This window comes from Eubalaena glacialis, chromosome 16, assembly GCF_028564815.1.
Source record: "Eubalaena glacialis isolate mEubGla1 chromosome 16, mEubGla1.1.hap2.+ XY, whole genome shotgun sequence".
In the NCBI taxonomy this organism is placed as follows: Eukaryota; Metazoa; Chordata; class Mammalia; order Artiodactyla; family Balaenidae; genus Eubalaena; species Eubalaena glacialis.
In genome coordinates this window covers 38,582,224-38,591,925 of record NC_083731.1, presented here as the reverse complement: position 1 = coordinate 38,591,925, position 9,702 = coordinate 38,582,224, and positions in this window count along the sequence as shown.

The window sequence follows — 9,702 nt, the reverse complement described above, 5'->3', positions numbered from 1 at the left end:
GGCTACCACAGTATGTGGGTGGGGTTTTAGCCAGTCTTATCTAGAATTAGCTTTTCTGGAGGACTCCAGATGACACGTGAATTATACAAGTCAAAATGCATCACATTGTGTTTGGCATCCTGTGATATGTCATAAAACAAAATGAGTTGCAAGTAACAAAATAAATGATTGTTTGTTTTTAGCTACCTGGGAACTTGAGGATAAAACCTACCTCCTAAACAACTCAAAGATCTCCCTTCCTTCTTTCCTTCCTTCCTTCTTTCCCTTACTTTCTGCCTCTCCCTTTCCCTTTCCTAACCCTTCCTTCCTGCTTTTTTCTTTTTTTTTAACATAAACTCCTAGAAGGTTTTGTAGTACATTATATCCTAAGACAAAGTAATTTGTAGGAGACAATTTTTAATAAAAGGTTATGATTGATTTCAAAATACAGAAAATGTTAGACCCTATACACTAATAAGCTTAAATAAAAATTCAAGTTTTTTATGAAGTAAAATGAACATGAATTCTCAAATGATCATTGGGTGGTCAAGATCATTGGCAGATCAATTACATTGATTTATTAAACAAATGGGACATTCATTTTTACCTTATAGGTTTAGAATTTTTAAAAATTCAAGTGTAAGTGGCAAGATGGCATGAAGTGTTTTGACTGCTGGCATGTATGTGTCCATCCCATTCCCCAGACCAAAGAAGACAATGATCAGTCAGAAGGCAAAGAATATTCTTGCTTAGTTTATTCCATTTGTCTACTTGTGTTGCAGAATTTTTTGAAAACAATAAATTATTCTATTTGTGCATAGCTCAGCACTTTGAACAAACTAAAATATATATGATTTCTGGTCAATCTTTAAATTTTCTAGCCACATCACCCAGTGTCTCTATCCTGGAGTTATTTTGTATGAAAACTTCTTCAGTTATTTCACTTTTAAGTTCCATTGTTCTTTTCAGCACTCAGTGTATTTCTAGTTTAATTTTTTTATTTACCATTAATTTTCTGTTCTCAAATGTTTGTATGATAAAGCCTCTTGATACCCCAGAAGAGAGCATATTATAAAGTTAGATTGTGAGATGTTTGAGTCTTTTGTCAATGTTGGTTGGAGGAGAGCGTCTCATATTCTTTAAGAGAAGAAACTGATATCACACTGCTCATCAGTAACATTTTTTTTTCCTCTAAGAGACTGGCAAACAGCCAGTGAAACACTCAGTGGAGTTTTCTATTGATTGTCTTATGGCTTGCAGAAGAGTATATATTTCTATATCTTAAGCAGTATGATTCTATTCTGAAGAAGGGTAAATCTCTTGAAGACTAATAAATATAAAAATGTGAATTTTTTTAGAAATCAGAATTGAAGTGATGGGGTTATTGTTTACTATCTTAGGCAAGAAGAAAGAATTCAGTGCAAGTTAGAACTAATAATGATAACCTGGTTCCATATCATTTATTTTAAAAGATATTTTTAGAGGCATGCCATTATAGTTATTTGATTAATGTTTTGTATTTTGGATCATATATTAAGGAATTTCACCCATTTGTGGAGGTGGTCTTGTCTAGCATAATGCTTCAATTTTCTAATTATTTGAAGTTCCCTTAAGCCTCTTTCCTTAGAATTCAATTATAAGGTAGAAAAGTGACAAAAATACATTAGCATGCCCAAGAACAAAAAATATTTAATAATTAAAAAAGTAGAAATTTGAGAAGAAAACAATTTATATAAAAAAGTAAAGTTTTTTATAGTGAGTTTTGAACAATTACATAAAGAAAAAATAAGTCTCTGGTTCTTTGCATTAGATTAATCGCAGACACATACTTCTTTTTAGGCACACTACTTGGGAGAAAAGCCAATAAGCATTAGGCTTATCTCTAAAGAAGAAACAAATAGGTAAGAATCAATATAACTTAAGACACCACACCCACTCTTCATAAAATAACAGCCTAATAATATGAGGATATGAATATTCAGGTGTAATCTACACATAGAACTTTGTAGCAGGCTGGGGCCTGGTAATAGAATTTAAACCTCAGCTATCATCCTGGAGAGGAAATGGGTAGATACGTGGTAGGAGAAAGAAAGGAAACCAGAAAGTGAGGGTCTCTTTTGTACACCTGTGTTCAAGCAAAATCTTTTGAGGCATTTGGGGCCCACAGACCTTCTTCTCCGCTAACAGCATCCAGTATGGTTGAAAGAGTACATTCGTAAATATCTGTATGGCCATGCTTGCCTCCTAATTAGTCAACACCGCTGCATGGGGGAAGCACAGAACGGGAAGAATTAGAGGCTCGCCCTCCTGGTATCCTGTATAAATCCACTTGTCATTGGAGCCATAAGGCTGCCAGAACTCATACAGGAGGATTGGACTGACCCAATCACGTGGGTCAGGGGCATCACGTGCTCTCTTCCCATACCCTTGAAACATAATATTTATTCTCTGGCGGCACCTATGAAGTCAGAGTAAATTTGTCACTTGGTCATTCAAACAAAAAAAAAGTTCTCTAAATAGCTTTAAACACTAGAATAAACAATAGAAATTGAAGAATTATTTTAAAGACTCCCTCCATTAAACAGTAATTAAAGAAAAAATTTCTCAGATAAGAACATTTATTATAGTCAAGTGTAGATTAAGGTTTTCTCTTAAAAGCAAAAAAATAAAATAAAAATTCATTTTTTCCATATAAAGAAAACAGGAGTCTCTGGAATCTTTATTTATGTGACTTATAATGCTTCCATAATGGGCATGATACCATATCAGCAGGTCCGTAGCTTCCGGTTAGTGTCAATTCAGAATTTTTTTTCCCTGTATTGTGGGAATAAATAAATACCATTACATTATGCAGCTATATGAGAAGACTGGGAGCTCCACTGAATTTATTTATTGGAAGGTCATTAGAGGTCACCTATCCCACTTCATAATTTTATAGGTGAAGATATTGAGACTTAAAGAAGGTATAACTATGTGTTTGAAAGAAAACAACAACTGGGTACTGCAATCTCTTGTACCTCAGGCATGTTCCTTTTCTGTTCTCTTTCTAAGGAAAAGACTTTTTTCAACCCTTATCCACTTCAAACTTTATCCTCAAAGGTGAAGTTCTATTCCTGAAAGAAGTTAGGGCTGAAATACAATATTTTCTCATGGGCATATCACAATAAGGGCTCCTAATGACTTCCAGGTGTTTTACTGAGTTCTGAAAAACATTGAAGAAAATGAAACATCGGGGACTTCCCTGGTGGCACAGTGGTTAGAAATCCACCTGTCAGTGCAGGGAACACGGGTTTGATCCCTGGTCTCGGAAGATCCCACATGCTGTGGAGCAACAAAGCCTGTGAGCCACAACTACTGAAGCCCGCACGCCCAGCTCCCGTGCTCCGCAACAAGAGAAGCCACCACAATGAGAAGCCCACGCAATCCAACGAAGAGTAACCCCCGCTCACAACTAGAGAAAGCCTGCACGCAGCAATGAAGACCCAATGCAGCCAAAAATAAATAAACAAACAAAAAAAAGAAACAAAGAAACTGAAACGTCACGTATATGGTGTGAATTTTTAATATTAGTACTTTCAATTATATTAAAAGAATGTGTTATTTTATTTTAGGTTGGTACTTCACCACGCTAATTCAACTGATAGTGTGAACATATGGTTATAATAACCAAAACTGAGCATAAAAATCATTGGAAGTAGGTGGAGAAATTGTAAATGTAAGGCTCTGTTAACAGAGACTAGCATGATGGTGATGGGTAGTGATTATAGCTCATATTCCACCACTCTCTCTATTGAAACCTTTTCTCAGTGGTTAAGTGCTCCTTTTCTCTGTCTAGACACATTTAAAGAGGAGTTTCAATTGCTCCAAGGTCACTTTCAGATTTCTGCACAAATTCAATTGAATTCATTTAGTGAATGACAATATGAATTTTGGTTTTCATGTTTATTTTTATTTGTCAAAATTAAATTTTATACCTTATTTTAGATCATTGACAGAACAAATTCAAACCTCCTTCTTTTTCTGTGCACCGTTATTATTTTCTTCTCTTCCATGCCTACTTCTACATTATCATAGTAGATTAATTACAGTTGTTTCCACAATATATTATTTTGTCTCAGTAAATAAATAAAAGGAGAAAGTTTAAAATAACAAAACCCATTTTTGTAAATCTGTGTATTATTCAATAAGCACAGATGATATGATCTTTTATACCTCTCACTTTTAAGGCATTAGCTTTAAATCATAATGAGGAAAACTTTATAATACCTTTATTTGGTATACTTCTGACTGAACACTTTAATAGATTAAGAACATTTTTTCAAAAATGAGTATTCTTAAAACACATTTTTCAATTCATATTTTACACTGGAGTTTATATTAGAGACATTAGAAAGCTAGTTTATACTATTGCTAAATTCTACATCAGAACTTCAAAATGGTACATGTAAAAAGGATATTTCAATATGAGACTTTTACTTTATTCTAATACCTTAGGTAATAATCTACATAATAATATTAAAATCTAGAATTTGAATAAAATTACAAAGACTAAATAAAACTATTTCTAGGCTACAAAGGAAATGATAACTCTCTTGTGGTTTATCTGGGATAATGATTAAAAATGAGTGACATTTGCATCTCCAAATACACTATTCATTATAACACACATTTTACTTAATTAAACACTTAATGTAGTAAAGCAGAAAAGATGTATAGTAGGCAGAATCTTTCTTGTTTACATTGCTTTAAGTTTTCCCTTAAATAAAATTGTATGTAATCATATTCAGTTATGGTTCTATACAGTTTCTGCATTCATAATAGCAACACTATACCAAAGTAGGAATTACTTTTTATTGCAAACCCCAATCAACTATATATAAGTTTAAAACAAAAGATTTTGCCAACTTATTTTTTTCAAAAGAATTTTATGCTGAAAGTAATTTGTTTGAGCTATTTTTTTCTTAGACATAAAACATACATTGCATTGCAAATAATTGAAACTATTTTAATATTTTCATAGTAGAGGATGGAGTATTGAGCTGAGAGTTTAGACACCTACATTCCACTCCCATTTGTGTGACTTGTTAATCTTGTCCTATTGGATAAATTGCTTCATCTCTCACTGGCTCTCAGTTTTCTCTTAAATAGAGGGAACTGCACTAAATAATCTTTAGTATGCTTTCTATTTCTTCATTTAAGTTTGAAAATTTATAACCCAAGTTTTCAAATAAGCAAGCAAGAATTTAACTCCATTTGTTCTTTGATGACTGCATAAACTATTTGTTATATTGGACTTTAATTAAATAATTATTTGCATAGCATTTTTTGTGAAATGTCAAATTGTGATTTGAATAAAGGCTGTTATGAAAAAAGAAACTTACTAATCATAGCCTTTTAAAAATGTTTTACTGTATGTTTATAAAAGGCAATGTATTATCACTTTAAAGATTTAAAAAATTAATAACAGAAAAAAGGTAGATTAAGAAATGGGCAGGATATCTGAATAGACATTTGGCCAAAGAAAACATACAGATGGCCATGAAAAGCAGTTCAACATCACTGATTATTAAAGAAATGCAAATCAAAATCACAATTAGATATCACCTCATATCTGTTAGAATGGCTCTTAAAGAAAAGACAAGAAATAACAAACGTTGGAGAGGGTGTGGAGAAACGGGTACCTTCATTTTTGGGGGAATGTAAATTGGTGCAGCAATTATGGAAAACAGTAGGAAGATTCCTAAAAATCTAAGATGAGAACTATCACATGACTCAGCTATTTCACTTCTGGGTATTTATCTAAAGAACATGTAGATGCTAATTTGAAAAGATATATGCACCCTTATGTTCATTGCAGTATTATTTACAATATCCAAGATATGGAAACAACTTAAACATACATTGATGGATAAATGGATAAAGAAAATATGGTACATATACACAGTGGAATACTACTCAGTCCTAAAACATAATGAAATCCTGTCATTTACAACAATACGGATGGACTTTGAAAGTGTTATGTTAAGTGAAATATCAGACAAAGACAAATACCATATGATTTTAATATGTGAAATTTAAAAGAACAAAACAAACAAATGAACAAAATATAACAAAAACAAACTCATAGATACAGAGAACAGATTGGTGGTTACCAGATGGGAAAGGGATTGTGGGATAGGTGAATTGATGAAGGGAGTCAACTGTATGCTGTTGGATGCCAATTAGACTCATGGTGGTGATCACTTTGTAGTGTATGCAGATGTCATATTATAATGTTGTACACCCGAAAATTATATAATAAAAAAAGATTTTATTTTTTTAATTTAAATTTTATTGGAGTATAGTTGATTTACAATGTTGTGTTAGTTTCAGGTGTACAGCAAAGTGATTCAGTTATACATATACATATGTTCATTCTTTTTTAGGTTCTTTTCTCATACAGGTTATTCCAGAATATTAAGGAGAGTTTGCTGTGCTATACAGAAGGTCCTTGCTAGTTATCTATCTTATATATAGTAGTGTGTGTATGTTCATCCCAAGCTCCTGATTTATCCCCCCCAACACGTTTCCCCTTCGGTAACCATAAGTTTGTTTTTGATATCTGTAAGTCTGTTTTTGTTTTGTCAATAAGTTCATTTGTTTCCTTTTTTAAAAATTAGATTCCACATATGAATGATATCATATGATATTTGTCTTTGTCTGACTTACTTCACTTAGTATGATAATCTCTAGGTCCATCCACGTTACTGCAAATGGCATTATTTCATTCTTTTGTATGGCCAAGTAATATTCCACTGTATATATGTACCACACCTTCTTTATCCATTCCTCTGTTGATGGACATTTAGGTTGCTCCCATGTCTTGACTACCATAAGTATTGCTGCAATGGACATTGGGGTGCATGTATCCTTTCAGATTATGGTTTTCTCTGGATATATGCCCAGGAGTGAGATTGCTGAATCATATGGTAGTTCTATTTTTAGTTTTTTAAGGAACCTCCACACTGTTCTTCACAGTGGTTGTACTAATTTACATACCCACCAACAGTGTAAAAGGGTTCCCTTTTCTCCACACCCTTCCAACATTTATTTGTTGTGGACTTTTTGATAATGGCCATTCTGACCGGTGTGAGGTGATACCTCATTGTAGTTTTGGTATGCATTTCTCTGATAATTAGTGATATTGAGCATCTTTTCATGTAATTTTGGCCAAAAAAAAAAAAAAAAAGATTTTAGAAATTAAAAATGATATCAAAAAGGTTAAGATCACCTCTAACCCAATTACCCAAAATAACCATTGATAATATTTGGATATTCTTCCTTTCATTTTTCTATCACACATTTATTCAACAAATAATTATTGGGTACTCCATTGATCTTTTGGTCTTTTTCTTTATTCCTTTGACATCTTATTCTTTTTCTTATTTGTGTGTTTGTTTTCTCTTCAAATGTTAAGAACATATATGTTGAAACTTTTCCCAGTTTATTTGACACAATTTAAAAACATATTCTAGCATTTAACTTTCACTCTTTTCCAGTCGTTTTTTAAAAACATTTTCCTTTGTGATTTATTATATTCTGTGAAGCTTACAAATCCCTTCCTCATTCACAAATTAAATACATATTCACATCTAAGTAGGTATTCAATGGATAGGTATTCACTTATTAGTAATTCTTATAGTTGTTTTTTATAATTAAATGTTTTAATCTTTAAAACAATGAAAATCAATTTTGGTGTCTAATGTAATATTAAAAATTAGTTGGATTTTTTTCCTAAATGATGACCAGTTTCCTACAAACCATTTGCTAGCTGTTTATATTATCCATATTACATTTATTAATTATTTTTGTGATATATTGAATTCCTAAATATATCTGAATCATGATTTGAAACATGTGATTTGATCTTTTCATTGTTTTTTTTCTTTGACAACCTTGTTTTAATGTTGCAACTTTATGATAGTTTGTGATATTTTAGAGCAAACCTGCCGAAACCCTCATTGCACTTATTTATTAAAGATTATCTTGGGAAATCTACATTATTACATATTGTTCTATATATTTTTCCACCTCTTAAAAAAATCTTTAGATTATGTTTATTTTCAATAATTTACTCTTAAAAATCTAAACCAAAATGATAAGAAGTATATCAGTAAATATAGTTTTAATAATCACATATTTTGATGAAAAACAGAAACAGAGAATGGAGATATTGATATTAGATGTAAACGTGAGAGCTTATTTATAGTAATCCCAGAGTCTGCTGGCTATAACGAGTAGACCACTATTTGGTGATGCCAATAATTTTTTTTATATTCTCCAAACTTTGGATAAACAATTAGTGTTAGTGGAATTTTAGAATATTTTTCTAACTGACAAAATGCTATAATATTTTTTGTGTTAATTTGTACTTCTAGAATGATCTATATTAATTTATTCTCCAAAAATTCCAGCCATATTTTTCATGCAAAATTATTCAACTACTTTCATCAGTCCTGAAATAAATCACTAAATCACTATCACATTATTAAACATAAAAAATTTTTAACACTGAACAAAAAATTTTCTTTCTAAAATTTCCAGATCAATACAGTTATAGATATAATATTATATTGAATAATAATACACACTTGATACTTTTGGATAAATTGTCAAAAATAATATTAAAATATATATAGTACATAACTTTTCAGAATAATATTCGACTCTCCCGGTGGTCCAGTGGTTAAGACTCCACACTTCCACTGCAGGGGGCACAAGTTCAATCCCTGGTTGAAGAAGTTCCTCATGTCATGCAGTGTGACCAAAAAGGAAAAAAAAAAGTACAGAATAATATTCAATGCAATCATCTTATATAACCTAATTAGGAGTTCAACCCTTTTTAAGGATTTCTAAATTAAGCACTATTATTGAGATAAATTATATTTTTGATACTTTATAATTTATAGACTACTATGTGACATGTCAGTTATTCCATGAGGCATGTATTTATCTTAACAACTATAAGTGTAGGTAAAATATATTTGCTTAATCTACATTAAAGAGAACCAAAAGAAGATATATTCATCATAATCACTGTATGATGATTTTAAAAGGATTCGGAAATTAATAATACTTGTCATCCTCTTATGAATATTACATGTATTTGATACTGGCCATGATTCCTTGAAGAATCATGCACCTCTAAAAGAAAAACAATATCACTTTAAGAGTTACTTAGTCTCTCTGGAGGTAGAAATAATCTATAGTTCAAAAACATAAATGATCTAGAGTTTAAAGAGCATGCCCAATGTTCTGCAAAGAAGTCCTATCGTTTTTGAAATGGTTGGACTTCTCTGAAATCAAATATGGTGGTTAGTCCAGGGATATAGAAGCTGAAGTTTCTTTTAAAGAATCTTAAGCATGCTTCTCAAGAGGTTCGAATTTGACGTAAGTGATGTATTCCTTCTCTACTCTCAGCATGACCTCTGAGAGACAGTTAAACTGCTTTCAAGTTTTACCTTTGTTAAAAAGGCTTAGAAGTTTAAAATAATCCAATAAGAGGCCCGGAAGTGGGAATGCAAGTGGAATATTTTCAGGGATGGGCTAACTTTGAAGCAAAACATGAATGATATTAATAGTGTAATAAAATCTAATATTAAAGTCTCTCTCTATAGATCAGTGAAAATTTAGATAAACTTGAAAGATTTTGATTAGGACAAGTAGTGCATTTCTTTACAATTT